Below are 18452 nucleotides of genomic sequence, written 5' to 3'. Positions count from 1 at the left end.
TCTTAGGCTCCTATTAGCTTCCCCTTGTCGAGCAGCAAAAGTATTCCAGGCTAATTACTGCTGCAATACTGCATATATCGTTAGATTTTTGTTCACCTTAGTGATGCAGAACTGTGGAGGTGAATTCCTATTCTGATATACCCTACAATATGCCTGCAAAAGGAGAAAAATAGCTGATACCATATAATGTAAAATCACTGTTCATGTAGCCTGTTTATCTTTCATATCTAGGAACTAAGGAAATCATCACTGAAAGCAACCTTCAACAAACATGTCATGACAGAGAAGATTTACATATTTGAAACACCCTTTCTGTTCTTTTTTAATAGTCTCCCTGGCACACACTAGAACAATATTAATACAGTTTATTTTAAATGTCTAACTAACCCTGACTTTTTCTATTTCCAATATATTCCCCTGTACTACAAATACCAAACAAAACATTAGAAGCCTGATTCACTCATTTGTGATGATCTATGATGCAATTTATAAGTCCTTACCATTTTTTTTTCTCAGTAAGCACTGTAAACAACTCAATGTTTTGAGTAATCTTAAAAGATAATATATTCAGGTTTGATTTATTTATGAAGGTTTTACAGAAGAAAAACATGCCTAGGAAGTACAGGAAAAAGTAGAAACTTATACAAGAATAACCAAATCATCACTTTTTCAAACCACTCTCATTTCTTGTTTTAATAAAGAAGTGAAATTAGCACAGAACTGGTTGTTCTAACTTGTATTGCTCTGCCCAGTTCAGGTCACTGGATCTTCTACTCATACATAATCCTGTAACCATGAGGATAAAAATCCCATTGCAGTATTTATTATTTATCCAAAACTAGAACTGGTGCCAGATCTTTTTATCTTGTTTTGTGTTTCCTTCCATTTCCAGACATAGAATCCAGGTATTTCTTGGATGCTTCTATCTGCTGAACATATAACAGTTTCATAGCAGAAGACTGCCATAAAATGATGACTTAAAGTATATTTATGCTGCTTCTACTGAGATTGCATTTTTTATATACTTACTTTCAATATTTTCCTCATACTCCTTCCTTGGTCAAATAAGGTCTGTGATTCTCTTGTTGTGATTTAAGGAGAGCCTGGATCATTGTATTTGGATATGTCTAGTTGGATTGGCACAATGTTTAGAGTTCTTACTATTTTTTTTTTATTTTCTTAAAGTCTAGTTAGGTAATAGGATTTCTTCACAAATTAAGAGAACTTAAGCATATGTTTAAATTGAGGAAGAAATTAATGTTGTTATTGTTCAGAAAAATAAATTACAGGGAGGTCCTCTTCCCTCTGGTATTTTGTGATACCAAGTGCTGGGTCCTGCACTTGGGTCACAACAACCCCATGCAGTGCTACAGGCTTGGGGAGGAGTGGCTGGAAGCTGCATGGCGGAGAAGGGCCTGGGGGTGCTGGTTGAGAGCCGGCTGAACATGAGCCAGCAGTGTGCCCAGGTGGCCAAGAATGCCAACAGCATCCTGGCTTGTATCAGGAATAGTGTGGCCAGCAGGAGCAGGGAGGTGATCGTGCCCCTGTACTTGGCACTGGTGAGGCCACACCTTGAATACTGTGTTCAGTTTTGTGCCCCTCACTACAAGAAGGACATTGAGGTGCTGGAGCATGTCCAGAGAAGGGCAATGAAGTTGGTGAAGGGTCTAGAGAACAAGTCTTATGAGGGGCGGCTGAGGGAACTGGGGTTGTTTAATCTGGAGAAGAGGAGGCTGAGGGGAGACCTTCTCGCTCTCTACAGCTACCTGAAAGGAGGTTGTAGTGAGGCGGGGGTCGGTCTCTTCCCCCTAATAACAAGCGATAAGACGAGAGGAAATGGCCTCAAGCTGTGCCAGGGGAAGTTTAGGTTGGATATTAGGAAAAACTTCTTCACTGAAAGGGTTCTCAAACATTGGAACAGGCTGCCCTGGGAGGTGGTGGAGTCTCCATCCCTGGAGGTATTTAAAAGAAGTGTAGACGTGGTGCTTGAGGATATGGTGTAGTGGTGGACTTTGCAATGATAGGTTAGCAGTTGGACTCGATGATCTTAAGGGTCTTTTCCAACCTTAATGATTCTATGATTCTATGATTCTATAAGCAACGGACTGTACCAGAGGTATTTCAATTTGTGCTATGATAAACAACTGATATCACAGAAATGTGAATAAGAGCTCAGAGACTTGCTAGGTTATAATACTATAAGTTAATAAGCTTATTTGGGGATTTTACTTGAAATTTAATTTATCTGCTAAACAAAAGCACTCTGCCTTCTGATGCAGTGAAGGGAACTTAGATGCTTCTCAGCAAGTCAATACATTCTTAATGGGGAGAGAAAACTCTCTAAAGAGTGACTCTTAAACAGTGAATTACTCCAACAATCTAAATCTAAATCAGATCCATTCCTGATTTGTTCCTAGGTTTGTGTAGGTCTACTAATAGTAGAAGTAATAGGAGGAACCAAAGAAACTTAAGATTCTTGACAGAGAAAGGGAAGGGGAAAGGGGAAAGAAGGTAAAATCACAAACACCTGGAATGACTGAGAGAGGATAAGCATTGGAACCTTAAAAGTGCATATTTTTAATTGCTGTTTATATTTATGCTGAATTCAGTGATATCAGATGCTAGACAGATGCACTTCTCTGGCCATAATGTTGTAACAAGTGCAAAGACTGAGATTCTTCTTATCCTTTCATTCAAACGCTGTCTTCAAGTTTCCCAAGTCCAAAGATGATGTGTCATTCTCCTAAGCAAAGAAAGAAGCAGAAGACATTTGTAAGACGACAGCTTATAAATTCCCAAGGAATTGCTGGACATCATAATGTTATCAAGGAATTAGTGTAAGTTCACTTTGGCACCCAATCAGATGTTTTTCACTTTGAGAGCTGGCTTCGTACTAGCCTTAGGGAATCACAAATGTCAGGACTGTGCTACGGTATAGCTTTCCTGCCTTTCTAAATAGTGTCCTGTGTTAATCTGTATGGCACATCTGGTAACTTTCAAAAGCAGAAGTAAAAAGGCAATTCTATGTAGCAAAAAGTGTGAGAAAGAAATTCAGAAGCACCATCCTTCTTTTTATAGACAGAGAAAATTACCAGAGCACAGTTGGTATTTTTCATTACCAAGAACATACAGCAGCTTAGTTTCACCAAGGCTAATTGATTTTCACAGCTGGTGCATTAAAGGCTAAAGATTATATGAAATTTGAAAAGGACCCTTGTCTAGCCCCTGAAGCTTCTAGTATCTGTGGAGACAACAGAAGATCTTTGGAACTGGAGATACTAATACATCCAAGAATAACTTCAGATCCCTGGGATGTTTAAGAAATTTATTGATCTGTCCATGCTGCAGGTAGCTACAAGAAACCATATCCTTTCTCTTAAAAGAATCTCACATATCGGTCACATATTTACTTTAATTGTGATACCAAAAGGGTGAATAGGTTTATGTCACATGTGGCATAAGTGTCTGCAGAATGCAGACATCTGGATCTTACTGTGTAAGCATGTTTCGTTAAACAGATCATATAGCTGAGACAAGTCTGCTATAGCTGATCCATCATCAAGGAGGGAGGGGGGTATAGGGAAAAAGAAAAGACCTTTCCACTGTGGAAGGGATTAATCAAGTGCTGCTGTAAAAGTCACTCTTTTCATAGCACTTAATCTTGTTCGATATATCAGATTTCTTCATGTGTGGTCAATCTTCCTTACCACTGATAAACAAATCAGTGAGATACACACATTAAGACTGTTGGCGTTTAAGCATGTACCCCAATCTCTTACTGAATACTAAAGAGGTTTTTTGATTGCCTTTAGTTACTTAAAATCAATTCTCTCTTGATCCATGTGGTACCAGCTTTTTTGATGTATATATACTGGGAATAAAGACCTTTTACCTGTTGATTTATAAAAAAGGAAAGGGCACATCTCAAAATGTCACAATGTCTTCAGCCTGTAGCTATGCCATGGTTTTGAATGAAGAACATCTTTTAACAAGGTCTCATCTACTCCACTGCTCTCACTAGTGAATACCTCATACTTAATCTTACCCTTTTCCCCCTTGGTAATTCCCTGGTATGTTTCAACATGAAATATTTCCTACATTGAACCTTACTTTCCATACCTTTTGATATATTAATTAGTACACATACATCAGTCAAACATCTAAGTCAAGTAAGTACATATATTTGTTACAGACTGCTTATTGAAACCAAGCATAATGGTAATTGATGATTTTGTGTAAGAATAGGTTTTGAAAGACTGGTTAAGAAGAGTATTCTCTGAAATATACTGATATACTAGTATAAAAATACCCCATAAACATAGGTTACTTTTTGAAGGGAGTGAGAGAGCTCTATATTATGAGATATTTGGATTTTGGTATTTTGTGATGGTAGGAATACAAGCTGTCATGTGAGTCTAGGCGTGGCTTAAAATACAAAATGCATGAAACCCCAAACTGTAACAGGTGAAGTAAATGAGACCTGAAAAAAAATTCACATTTTGACATACAACAAAAAACTACCAAAAGATAAATTAGAGGAAGGGTGTCAACACTTAGACAAGAGTTTATAAAACATCTAGTAACCAAAATGGACCAGTGATTTTGTCATCAAAATGTAGCATGAATTGGTCATATATGTTGATCTTCTCTCTGGATGTTTTGCCTATAAGTGACAGAAATTCAGATACTTCTTTACCAACCACTTTTTTTTTTTTTTTTACTTTTTCACATTGTAGGCAAATACTGCTAAGCCTCTCCTGTGAGACCCTGAATGGCTGGCTTCTCTTTCTCTTCGACAAAAGAATCAGATGTAGTTTGATTGTGGCTGTGTCAGGAATTTTGAGCATAACATTAAAATTTAGCCTGGATTACACTTTCCAGGACCCAGCCTGAATGTATGTGAGATCAGCTCTGTGCCAATTGGGGAGTCATCAGGTCCAATACTAAGGGGTGTTGCAGATGAAACTGAGGAGGCTAATTGTAATACCTAAGTTACAATATACAGTCAAAAAGTCTTGAGGGAATTTGAGATGAACATTTGTCTGGCACCTTTGTAATAAGGAATCCTGTATTCAGTAGGTGCTCCTCCAAGTTCACCTGACTCACATCAAGTTTGGTCACTAGTAAAGACCAGTAACATGCTGATGCATCATATCAGGAATCACTAGAATTTTATATCCTGTTGCTAAGGGCGATGAGAAAAAAGTCTCAGAAACTCATTTAGATTAAAGGCAAGAGGATAGAGAGGGAGAAGTCTTGTTATCAGGGATATATTTTTTGTATCTGCAAATAACTGAAACGGTTTCTTCTTTCTCTGAGAGACTGCAGCAGGGAGAGAGGCTGGGAAAACATCCACATGCAAAACAGCAGTGAAGTAACATTACTTGTAACAAGGTTGAATTGGGTGGGAAAGGTGAATCTGAGATTGCAAACATTTTGAGACTATAAGGCTTGGTATAACAAATTACTGTCTTCCTCTTCTCAACAAACCATGTTTTTCTCTCACGCTCCATTTCCTTGCAGCTAATAAACTTTAATGAAATGCCAGTGCCTTTATATTTCTGTGTTGTACAGATGTCCTTTCTCACTTTGACTCGTCTTGTGGCTAATTTGTCTCTCTGATTATATGATTATAGGAACGTTACCCTCGCGCTTGTTTCATCACATTCATTTCTCTCTGTTTATGATGAGAACATTTTTTTAATTGACACGTAAGAAAAAATACCACAGAGAAAATATAAAAGAGGGTTAGAGTGTTTTAGACTTTGTTTCAATTAAAATGTCAGGCAGACAAGTTAATCGCAAGCACACAAAATGAAAGACTATTGACCCTTTGAGGCTTAATAAATAGTTTTACAGTTTGGATTTCTTCCTTCCTCCCTCCCTCCATCTCCTAAAGAGACTGTAGTTAGAGGTGCTTCCTTCAAAGCAGATGATGGCTGTCACATGAGACCATTTCTCCTATTAGGCTAATCCATGTACACCAAGTAAATACAGAAGGATAATAAAGCCTGCTGAAAGAAAAATCCATTTAGCATAATTTTAAAATACAGAGAAGGAAAAGGTGACCTATAATAGATACTTTCCATCATTAGATTCAATATTACCTGGCAGACTTGCAGCTGCAGCTAACAGGGCAGCTGAGTTTGGTGATACATAATCGCAAATGCATGTGCACAGCTATATAGAAATGTGAATGTTGATACCCACTTCAGTGGAGTTTTGTTGGGAGACATAAACTGAACAGCATCATTATAACTGAGAAAGGCCTCTTCGACACTATAAATCTAAAATAGACTGCTTTGTGAATGAATTTGGCACAAGTTATGCATATTCTATACATGAAAGCTAAAGCTCTGAGTGTATCATAGAAGTGACACTGATAAAGCCATATGGAAAAGACATATAGTCAGATCTAAATTTAAGTCTGATTACACACAGAGAATTTTCATTTGAATCTGTTCATTCTTAGTGAATTGATGCATCATGTAAGATTTATTAGCCTTCTGGGAGCTAAAAAAGATATCAAGAACAGTTGTATAATCCTAATAAAGATTACAAACTGTCCAAAGTGATTTTAGCTTTGTATTTTCTTTATGTTTTTTTTTTTTTATGATACATAAAGGAAAATGTTGCATGATACTATGACATATTTTTAAGTTATTTGCACTATTTTTTTCTTCACAGGTTAAAAATCCTATTTTCCAGTCAGTGGTGCCTGCATTAGCTTACTATGCTATTAGGACACAGACAAAAATCTCCATTTTCTTTCTCAACACTAAAACTGCTCCAAATTTGGCTCAATTTCATTTGCTTAGACTTAGAGGCAAAGTTTATACCACACTGAAAGAGCAATTCCAGAGCAGCCATAATCTGAGGACACGCTTTTTCTTTCCCATATTATGTTAATGTGTTTATCTCACAGGTATTCTGTGGATAGCCTGTGTAAGAGTGTCTGGCAATTCTTGAAGACACTGGAAATCTCAAGTGTGGGGTCCCACAGGCTCTAAGGAATAGCCTTTGGCTATGGTTCGTCTCTGTCAGAAGCCATGCTCACAGATTTGCAATGTGAAAGGAACTGTGATTTTGAAGTCATCAGTGGGCCTATCATTAAAAAAAAAGTCTAATGGGTAGTAATTCTGGGGCAATTTCTGACTCCAATGGCATAAATGGCTTAGAATTTCATGTAATTAGGTCATATGGAAGAAGTTTCAGAGAAAAAAGAAAAAGGGTTAGTTAGTTTTTGTACCAACACTGCCATTTGGCAGAAATGGTGAAGTAGGAAGTAAAGGAGAGTGGTCAGAAAGTTCCTATGACTTTGTGCTGGTTTTGGCTGCAAAGGGGTTAATTCTCTTCACTGTAGTGCCTGTGGTGGTCAGGGACCTTTCCAGCTTCCCACGCTCTGCCACGTGGGCAGGGGGCTGGGAGGGGCGGGGCCAGGCTGGGGCAGCTGACCCCGACTGGCCAATGGGATGCTCATTCCATACCATGTGACACCTTGACCAGTATATTAATGGGGGCAGTTGCAGCTCAGGGACTGGTGGTGTTGGGTTGGTGGGTGGTGAGTGGCTGTGTCATGTCTGGTTTGTTTTGGTGGTTCATTCCGCCCCCCCGACCTGGGTTTTGCACCTCTCATTGTTTTCTTTCCATTGCATTTTTGTTGTTGTTCTTCTATTTTAATTACTAAACTGTTCTTATCTCAACCCATGAGCGTTACCCTTCTGATTCTCCCCCCCATCCCACTGGTGGGGGAGTGAGCGAGCGGCTGTGTGGGGCTGAGTTGCCGGCTAAACCACAACAGACATATTCTCTAAGTTGGTGCTTAGCATTCTTGAATGTCTTACTATGTGTGAGAGCGTAGAATATGCTGAAGATAAAAAAAATATAAATCATTAAAAATAGGAAGTTCTACCTAGCTTCCAAAGAGAGTAAAATTCCTCCAACACACCTTCTTCTACTTTGCATATGCTAAATGATATGTAAGTACTTCTTTTCAGCTCATTGCAGCTGACTAGTCAGTGGAATGATGAATCTTCACTAAGTTTAAACCACCTAGTTTTCAAGAAAGGGTAAGAGGTGTTATTGATCTCATATACCTGTAGTTCACATGTAGACATTAGACATCTATGTTGTAGGTATCCAGTCACCCTAACCTCCCTTTTTAAGCACAGAAAATACGGAGACAAGTTGATAGATTCAGGGATACCACCTATATGAAATACATTCCAAGAGTGCAAAATCCTCTTTTGGATTATAGTGTCTGTCTTGATGCTTCACTCAAATGCTAAAATTGTTGTTTCTGTAGTTCTGTATTTTACATTTTATTCCTTCACCAGTGACCTGGGAATGCTAAACATCATCACTTGGTCTTTCACAGTTTCAATTCAAAGATTGTTCACTAACTCAGCTGGACTAGGAAGTCAAGAAAAACAGCTCATTCACAGTTTCAAATGCATATTTCCCCTAGGGTCCATGTGTTTAATAGTACCTGAAGTGAGTTCAAGACAGTAAAGATCCTGACATTTTCCATTTATTAAGGAAGGAAGAGAACCACCTCCATTCTGGTGTGCATTCATGCAGGAAATGAAAAGTTAGACTCTCTTAAACACCGCACCTGAATTTGGATTGATCTAAGGCAATCTAATGTGATATAATTTATATGCTGAGGAAGTAGGTATAATGACTGCAGCAAGAAAAACAAACAGCATAAGAGCATAAAGAGAACTAATCCCTGCTGCTGTAATTAAGAAAGCAATATATTATAATCATAAACATCTCTTAAAATAATTATGTCAGGACATTAAGAGAGCACCTGAGTTTGTTGCAACATGTCCTCAGAAAGCAGATGGGACCCTGTCAGTTTGGTGATGGCCCAATGAAATCTTCTGGTAGGCATTATTATAGTGTGGGAAACTATAGGCTTGAATCCACATGCGGGTCCCCTGATAAGTTGTTTGAGATAGAAAGCGGGCTGGAGGATTATAGGTACGCGATGGAATTAGCTTGACTACAGACCCAGTGTCAGACCCGCTGATGGAAAATTACAGAGATCAGACCCGATGATGGGAAATTACAGAGAATCTGCAAGTCACCAGGAGGAGGAAGAAAGGCGAGAGATATCTCGGCCTTGAGAGCAAAGAAGAAAGGCAGGGATGTCTCTCGGCCTTGAGAGCATCCGACAAACAACAAGGAGTTTAGGCACGAAGTACAGAAATAGACTGTTCGTTAAGGAGGTGTCGCAATCCGTATGAAGTAATTGTTGAAGCTTGTTTACAAGAGCATATAAAAGCGCTGTGACTTAAAAATAAAACTGAAGCTTGCTCTATCACTCACGTTGAGTTGGCTGCTTGCTTTCCTCGCTCGCCGCATTATAGCCTCCATGTTTTACTATTAGTTCACCTTTAGCTAGGAAGATAGCATGAGGCAGATGGTAATTAATTCTGGACAGGTCAAAAGGAATTACTGTGAAAAGAGGAGAGAAGTGGTCTGGACGTCAGGACTCCTGGTTTAAGCTTCTCAGTGCCACCAAATTTTAGGAGAGAAAATTCACTGAATACGTGTATGCCTCTGTTTAGCTATGCATAAACTCAGTGTGATACAACCCACCTTAGAGCTCTATACTTTCACAGTAGCAATAAGTACAGGTACACTGATAGTCCAGTTTAGTAAAGATAATGCTTTGAAATCTTTGAAATGTAAACAGTTTTTCTGAATATATTTAATGCTACTTGATATCACAGGGGTTTTTTGTGAAACATCTTTTAGTGTTTGCTTTACCTCTGTTTCAGTTGTAAAGCTTATCTAAACTTCTTCCTAAAGCCTACTATTTTCCACATCTCCTTATTACAGCATCTTACTTACTTACTACAGCATCTAGTTTCGCTATAATTATCACTGGGACACTGGGAAAAGGATCAGACATGTCAGCTATGAACCTTAAGTGTTATTGTCTTTTGAATATAATACAAAGAAGCTTCCTTTCCCCACCTTCTTGCTGGCCCACATTCTTGCTTCCCCACCTTCTAGCCAACCCACTTATTTCTCCAGCACATGGACCAAGATACTAGTTACTTTTAAATAGCAAGATATGATTCTGTATAACTACATATAGGCTGTAATAGATTTTGCACTTAAGACACGGAAATACAGAAGTGCATCTTCCAGATGGAGCATCTAAACTGATTTTGAACTTGTTTTACTAATGTGACTGTTGACATAGTAAGAATAATCAACAAAAGCATCACTCTAATTCTCAGTTCTTCATAAAAAGATCTAATGAAGATGCATTTGTTTCAATCAGACGCATGCTTGGATTTCAGCAGAAAAGTATGTACGTATATATTTTTAAACTTTCCCTTTTTAGAATGATTTTATCCTCATAAAGGTATGAGCTGGTGCTTTTACTGACAACAAAAATCATGGAAGTCTTAGAAAACAGAACCTAAAGACAACACCTAAAGAGGACTAAAAACCTCCTCTTATCTACCTCCTTGCTAAATAGAAGCCCAATTTAAACATGTCATTAAATCAAGGCAAAATATATTTGTTCAACTCTTATCTGTAGAATACCAGGCTGTCACTCTCATAGTCACTTGGAGCACCTCTGGAGCATGGTGTTGAATTGTTTCTTGCAGCTTTGTCCTTTTAGTAGAGAACTCTTTAGAATACATTCAAAAACTTACACCCTGACACCCTAAAACGATTTAGTAAGCCACACAGGCAGCTGTCTGTGTGCTAATGGCCCTTCTTTAGGTTTGAAACATCAAGTATTTGTTAGCAGATTTTCTGTTCTGTACCATGGTGGGTTTTTCTCATTGTTGGTAATTTTTTTCTGTTTTCCCTCCAAATAAACTACCATCAAATTCTATTAATTGAATGACTAGCTCAAAAAATGCCTCAGACTGTATTAATACACTACTGTATGTGAGACTGACTTTGCCACAGAGAAAATAAATTGAGGAGACAAAGCCTTTGGGGAAAATAATAATAATAATAATAAAAAAATAAAAATACAATATAAAGAAAGTAAAAGAATTTCAGAACATTTTGGGAAAGAAAAAATATTTAACTGTGTTAATGTGTAATGTCTTGGTGCAGAGCTGAGAATTCAAGTTTCATTCCTTACAATGGAAAACCCACCTTTGAAAAATCTCTCTAAAAAAAAAAAAATTCCCTATTCAGCTCAGTGTCTTACATTTTTTACAATAAAGAGATACTTAAATGTCAAAAGAAAAAATAATATTGAAAAAATTCCAGTTAATCTGAAAATGTACTTGGAAGAATTTGGCATATAATCTTCAAAAAATCCATGAATCGCCACACATAAAAAGCCAACCTACTTGAAACCACTGGGAAAACATGAGTCAATTCCACCATGTTCTGTCATAAATCACAAACAAGTTTGTCCTAATGTATATTATCTTGAATGAAACTAGCCTTTTGATAAGCAAAGTTAAATAATGGGCTGGTTCATTTCAAATAGAGCAGTAGAAAACAGCACTATAAAGGGTGTAATCAAATTGCTATCCATAAAAACCAGCTGATGCTTTCTCTATTTTAACACATTTGGGATGGAGTATTAAGCATACATTTTTTGACAACTATGATTATGTTTATCTATCTGAACTTCTAAAACATTCATATCTAAAATCTGAGGTGAATATCTCAAGTAATTACATGTCAAAATTTTTGGTTTTTTCCCTTGTGGAATTCGTCATGGAACAGAGAAGACCTGAAAAGATATGAGCAAAACTTAAAAATTGTTCACAAATGTCAGAAAAAAGGCTCTATGTAGATACTTTCGTTTTAAAATCTGAAATTTAACAAAATAAAATTTTGAAATTTTATAATTGCTATGAGACTGCGAAATTATAGATTATAAAGTTAGAAGGTTCCTCAGGAAGAAATTTATTCTGCTATACCCAAGGGACAAATGTAATATACATAAACCATCCCTGACAGTCTCAAACATTGTAACCAGAGAAATTCCACAGCATCCTTAGGCAATTTATATCAGTGCTTTTCTATCCTTTTTATTTAAAAAGTAGGGTTGGGTTTTTTCTTTTTCATTTTTCTGATCTTGCTCCCTCTCAGCAAAGGACCTTGAAGTGTCTGACAACAAAGCAGTATTAAAAAAATTCCTATGGATTAAAGTGCTTTATGTATTTTCAGTAATTTCTAATGAAAGATAATGCCACTGTGATTACAATTACCTTTTTCCTGATGCCATATACAAGCAGAGTTCCTACAAGCATCTGCAAGAAAAGAAGGATGAAAAACATTGTTTAGTATTCTTGGGAAATAAGCATATCAGAAATAAAGAAGACCTATATTTTCGAAATGGATCTGGAAAAATCAAGGACTTTGTCTTATAAGAGAACAAAATGTAGTTTTACTGCAATGTACAGATATATTTTGCATGGACATATAGGTATGTGTATATATATTTTTGTAGGGAGTGATACTTTCTTCTCAAATCAAGATTCATTCTGTTCCGTCAAAACTGCACACTTCTCTCTTCTATCCTTACTGATCTTTCATAATAAAAGTTTTTAGCAAAGCAGGTTTGACAGCTTCATTACAAGACCTTCATTACAAGATTGGAATAATCTCCCCAGGGAAGTGGTTGACTTGGCCACGTTGGACACTTTTAAGATTAGGCTGGACAGGGTGCTGGGCCATCTTGTCTAGACTGCGCTCTTCCTAGAAAGGTTGGACTAGATGATCCCTGAGGTCCCTTCCAACCTGAGATTCTGTGATTCTGTGATTCTATTATATATATTTTCTAATTTTAGCTGGAATATGAATCTTATCTTTATAAGACTGATTGAAGATTGCTACAACTCTTAGAGATAAGAATACTTTTGCTCAAACACTGACCAAGCCTTATCTTCTCTAATCCTGAAAAGAACTCCTAAATTATAACTGTAAAACTGTTGCAAAGCCTGGACACCTTTCCTCTTTCACTGCTAGGGCTTATGGAAAATCTTGACACTGTGATTCAGTCACTAGCTGATGTGGCAAGATCTGCTACTTCAACTTTTTAACTCCCATGATCTTTGTTGACGCTCCTTAATACTGACCTCAAATATTCCATTATTACACTCATTGTACTCTTTCGATCAGAAAACAGTAATCACAGCAAATTGCCTGCTAGCTTTACAGTACTAAAAACTATACAAAAGATATGAGCAGGGCCATCGAATTTACTAGTTTATAATTTGCACTATGACCTGAACTGTGAAAAGGGACATACATGAGTTTTTGCTTAATTTGGGAAGTTTATCTTATCTAAATCTGTCCAGCTGTGTTGTCTCTGTAGGAGAGGAAAAAGTGTATTCTTAACATGAGTTATTCACAATGTCAAATTTTACTGAAGACTAGGCAAAGTGTAATTCTTAGATGATTCATATGCTCAGTTAAATACTACAGGGAAGTGTTCAATTTTCCTTGACCTGCTCATGTTTGTAGTGAAGACTGTAAACTGCTTTGTCTGCACTGGAATTTTATTTCAAGATAACTAACTCAAAAATATTCGTTTCTATAAGTGATGGCAAGGCTTTTGGTTGTATAAAGTACAAGAAAGTAAGTGTTGAAAATGGTTCCAACAAGAAGGTAATTTTCAGTGTGGTTTTTGGCACACAATAGCCACAGTAAGAGTTCTACAGATAATCATGGAGCTATATTACATAGCAAAACAAACAACATTTTCAATTACAGTTATACACTAAAGCATGAGTTGAAACTTGGATTTGATACTCATCCATGAAATAATAAGACAAAACAATGGTCTCATCTGACATTGCAATTTCTAATAAAAGTCTTTATGGTGAACATATGCATATGATGGATAAGCTATAGGAGAATCAGTTCTCCTGATTTTATTATTCTATTTGTTACTATGGGACTAGACTGGTTAGATCTACAGATAATGCTACTACTTATTCAGACAAATAAAAGCCTAATTTGAAACTAGTAAGAAAAAAAATGGAAGCAAGTCAAAGAAGGAAAAAAAATGGAAGCAAGTCGAAGAAGGAAAAAACAGATCAGTTTAGACAAGAATGTAATTTCAAAGTTTAATTAATTAAGACAGTCTTTTTTTAAAGTCACACAAGCTATGTGACCAAATGCATGATTGTTAACAGCAGGCATGCAGATTATCTTTGATGCAAACTCTTGGGGTTACCCAGACTACAAAACAGCAAAAAGCTGTGCATTTAGGGCATAGAAATGAGCCCTTCTTCCCTTGGGAGACCAACCCCTGGCCCTATAGCAAGAAAGACAAAAGCTTGATGAGTTCATCTGTGACAACTGTGAGACAACAGTGATCATATCTGGCAGTCTGAAGTGGGAACATTTGAGTTATTTCAACTGTTAGCAGTATTTCAAGCAAATTACAACAGGCTGCTTTGGATAAACAAAGTGAATTGCTCACAATAACAGGAAGAGTAGGAACACGTCTTTTTCTCTCCCCACACTACACTGTTCCTAAAACCACTGTATTCCTTTCCTATCACTTCACAAAGTAAGATAATTTAAAAAAAAATCAGTAAGCTATAGGCATCCTTTTCAGACAACAATTTGAACCTTCCTCTCCTCTTTCCCTGTTACCAAGGAATACTCTATAATATTAGCTGTTGACTCTTCAGTGGGTCTTTAAAATCGCATCAGTCAGTTTATACTTGCTCCTTCAAGGCTTGCTCAAAGAGATCAATTATACTATTTCTAAGCATTGCTAAGTTTTTAATTACTTAAGTATGTTCAGCAACATATGAGTTGATGCTACTAAAAAAAAACACACACGTAAACAATTTCTGTTAAATTACTCAATACCACAATAGCACATGGAAACTTCAGCTGAATTAAGTATTATAGGGCCTTATAAGGTCTCCATCTAGTGAATATTTTCCTCATGATGAGAATAAATAGAATTATTCTGCATCTATCCGTAAGAATACTGAGTTGCACAGATATTAAAACACCTGTCTGAGATCAACCAATGTGCATGTGTTATACACAGAGGAATTCAGTTATGTAATTTAAGAATATGTATCTTTTCACAGAAAGGTTAGAGAAAGCGTATTTATGCAGTACGGAGACAAGAGAAAGGGAAGATGTAGGCTAGACTGTGCTAAAGGGCTAAACTGTAGTTCAGCTGAGTGAATCTTGTTTATATATTTATAATTATTTCAGTCATCAAACTTGGTTTTAAGAAGGCATTTTCTCTAAGCTGAATGGCTTACATTACTGTTTCCTTTTTAGCTTTCATACATAAGATCAAAAACCATCTTGGAATTTCCCCAAATAAGATTGCCTGTGTTGGAAATTAGGAATGACATTGATAATATTAGTTAACAAGTGGTAAAAGATAGCTCCTTCTCTATAATTTAGTGACAATATAGTCATGGGGTCTGATCTTTTATTATCTATCTGAAGTTCATAAAAGAGTTCTGGAAAATTTTATTTTTTTTCATGTGATGCATAGTGGTGTATGAAATACATGTCATATAGACTGTTCTGTATTAACTCATTATTACAGCCATGGGAAACAGGACAGGCTGACCTTGGTCGTTCCTTAAAGAATTGTATTCCTGATTTGATCTGTGTTTTATTTTAGGTAATTCAGCTCTTCCCCACATTTATTTATTTATTTCAAATCATCAAAGCTATGCTTCTTCTTTTCCATTTCATACCATATCCTTCAATAAAAATATTTTAACATTGATGGCATACACATCACAACAGATGTGGAGAGACTGATGTATCATCAAGGGTTTCCAAGGTAAGTATGGTCATAGTTTAGTACACAGGTGAGCCTGAAAGGGGTACTTCCAAGAGTCCCTGTGACATTTTTGGAAGAGAAATGTGGTGGTGACTGTATATGGACATGTTCAAACTAAGAACCCGCAAAGTAATCAAAAGAGAAAAGTTTTTATTGCTCTCAGAGTTCAGAACTCTGTATTCAGTATTCTGCTGCAGCTTAGCAGGAGCCAGCAAGTTTCTTTGCATGTTGACTGTCAGCAGAATTTTTAGCAAATTTTTGTTTCATTTATTTCTTTGAAGAAGTGACTGTGGAGAAGATAAGACTACAGATTCTCTTACTTCGCTAAGGTCTCTGTGTTCCTACTTTTTCTCGAATCCACATTCCTTTCATTCTTGCTTAACTCTTCTTAAAATAGCTTCTACTAAGTCTTTGTCAAGACCAATTCATTAAGAGACACCAAGGGATAGAAGTCCAGCAAGTTACATCTGAAATGTTTAGTACAATCATAGTGAGGCAGAGCAGGCCTCATGGGACAACAGAAGAGTACAGTTTTGCTGATGAAGGCAGTGGGAGAGTTCAAGTGATAAAACTGATAGAAGAACTTGTGTTATAAGCAACACTGATCATATCCAACTAAAGCAAGAGCTATTAATTTTTTCTGGTTTTGTTTTCCTTCTAAATTTTACTTTTGCCCAGCTGAACATCTGAAACTGGTTTCAGTATGTCTGCTTTTAGAACTTGTTTTTGCAAATGAGCTTCTGGGTAGATATGTGTATCTTTTAGGTAAGAATAATTTCTACAGTTATACTTCAGACACTGAATAGAAGTTGTTTAGGCATTTGTGCATCATCAATTTGGAAAGCACATCTGAAGCACAGAATAGGGTAAAATTGGGGATATTTTGGGTACTGATCTTGACTCTCTCTTTACAATGCGGTATTTTCTAGTCTGATATTTTACTGCTAAACTACCTATGCTTTTAAAGAGGCATTATTCAGAGCTCTGGATTTATGTTCCCCATTTAAATACACTGAACTACAGACAAATTCAATTAATAGGTTAAGTCATGAAAACAGTCAAATGCACATAATATTGCTCATGCAGTAATGATGGAAGGATAAAATGAGTCAAATCACCTCAGCATTTCTCAGATGTAATCATCCCTCCAAAGCTATAAAGATTCTATAAAGGTTCCCTTCCCAAAGAAAGAATCCAACAGAGTTTTCAAATTATAACAAAGGAATCCATGAAAATTCAAGACATTGCATCATATTTCACCAATAAAAGATGCTGTGGTTTGTGATCAGTTCTTCACTTTTTGAGCTGAACTTCGTTTACAGTCTGAAAGCATGACATAGCCACAGGATTAACCCTCCCTTCCCCCAACCAACAATCAAATCTATGAACTTTCCAAGCTAAATAATACATATTAAACAAATGTGGGCTCAATTATATTACAAGAATTTCCTTATGGTGGAGTCTATTATATTGCGGAATTGTTTCTCAAGGGAAATTGTGGAATCCTAATAGCTGGAGATAGTATAAGCTGTGGGGAAGGAAACTTTCACTGGTTAATAAGGCTGGAAAATTAGTTTAAACATTGTTTTTGGACTCTAATATATATGTAGTAAGGAGGGAGAGATTCTATGTCTTACTACTGTGACAAATTGCCTTGTAAGCTTCAAAATTCATTGGGCAAAAAGTGAGTAAACTGGGTAAACAGCGGTAAAGGCAGATGTGAATATTTTATAGTGCATGTTTAGCAAAAATATTTAATAGTGGATAGCTGCAGACAGACACAAAAATTAAAGTTTATTTTAGGTAAAACACTGAGGGTGAAAAATCTCCTGAAGTAGAACAATAATAATGGTCTTTAATTGACAATCCTACTTCATTTAACAAAACATTCAGTGTTCTTTTTCTCCTTCTGCCCCTTTTCCCCTCCTTTATATTCCCTGGGTATTTAATGCCTTACATAGTGGCCTGGTGAGCATATGTTCTTGGTTAGGGACCAATGTTTATGAAATTGTTACAGGTTTCAGATTTCTATGTGGCAAGCAGAACACCCAGGCCCCTGGCTGGTAGCAATTGGAGCCATTCAGAGGTATGTAAACATTAGAGTGAGGAATTTATGAGACTACAGTTCAGCTGCATGGAACATTTTTCAACTTGGAATTTTTTTTTCTTTTTCTCTTTTGTGTGTGTAAATAGATTGCTTGACTTCAAACACAGCTGAGCAGTACCTGGATGTAGGTATAAAGGAATAACATCTGGAAATAATAACTGTTTAACCATTAGTCTGGAGCCTGTAGTAAGGACTAAAAGAATATTCAAGTTTAAACTGAGAAAGTTGTTCTAAATGAATCACCCAGGTGACCTCGGCCTAGGCAAATAACTAGGATAAAAGGTGGAAGGATATATAATTAAGGGACTTCAGTAGAACATTCCAGTTACTGACTGAATATATGAAAAGGAAAGAAAATGAAGATTCCTAATCAGTGAAAAGTTCTGTGGAAATTAAGGCTGGCAAAGGGAATTATGTTAACAATTAAAAAATTACACACACAGAAAAAGTCCTTCATTTGCCATGCACTGTATCCTTTAATATTACAGAATAATACGGGGAATTTTCCCATGAAAATAAGGTAATTGTCATTCATTTCTGAAAAATGTCTTATTCTTGATGGTG

This window comes from Phalacrocorax aristotelis, chromosome 9 (genome assembly GCF_949628215.1).
Source record: "Phalacrocorax aristotelis chromosome 9, bGulAri2.1, whole genome shotgun sequence".
Classification (NCBI taxonomy): Eukaryota; Metazoa; Chordata; class Aves; order Suliformes; family Phalacrocoracidae; genus Phalacrocorax; species Phalacrocorax aristotelis.
The sequence above is the reverse complement of the archived record's forward strand: the minus strand, read 5'-3'. Positions refer to the sequence as shown.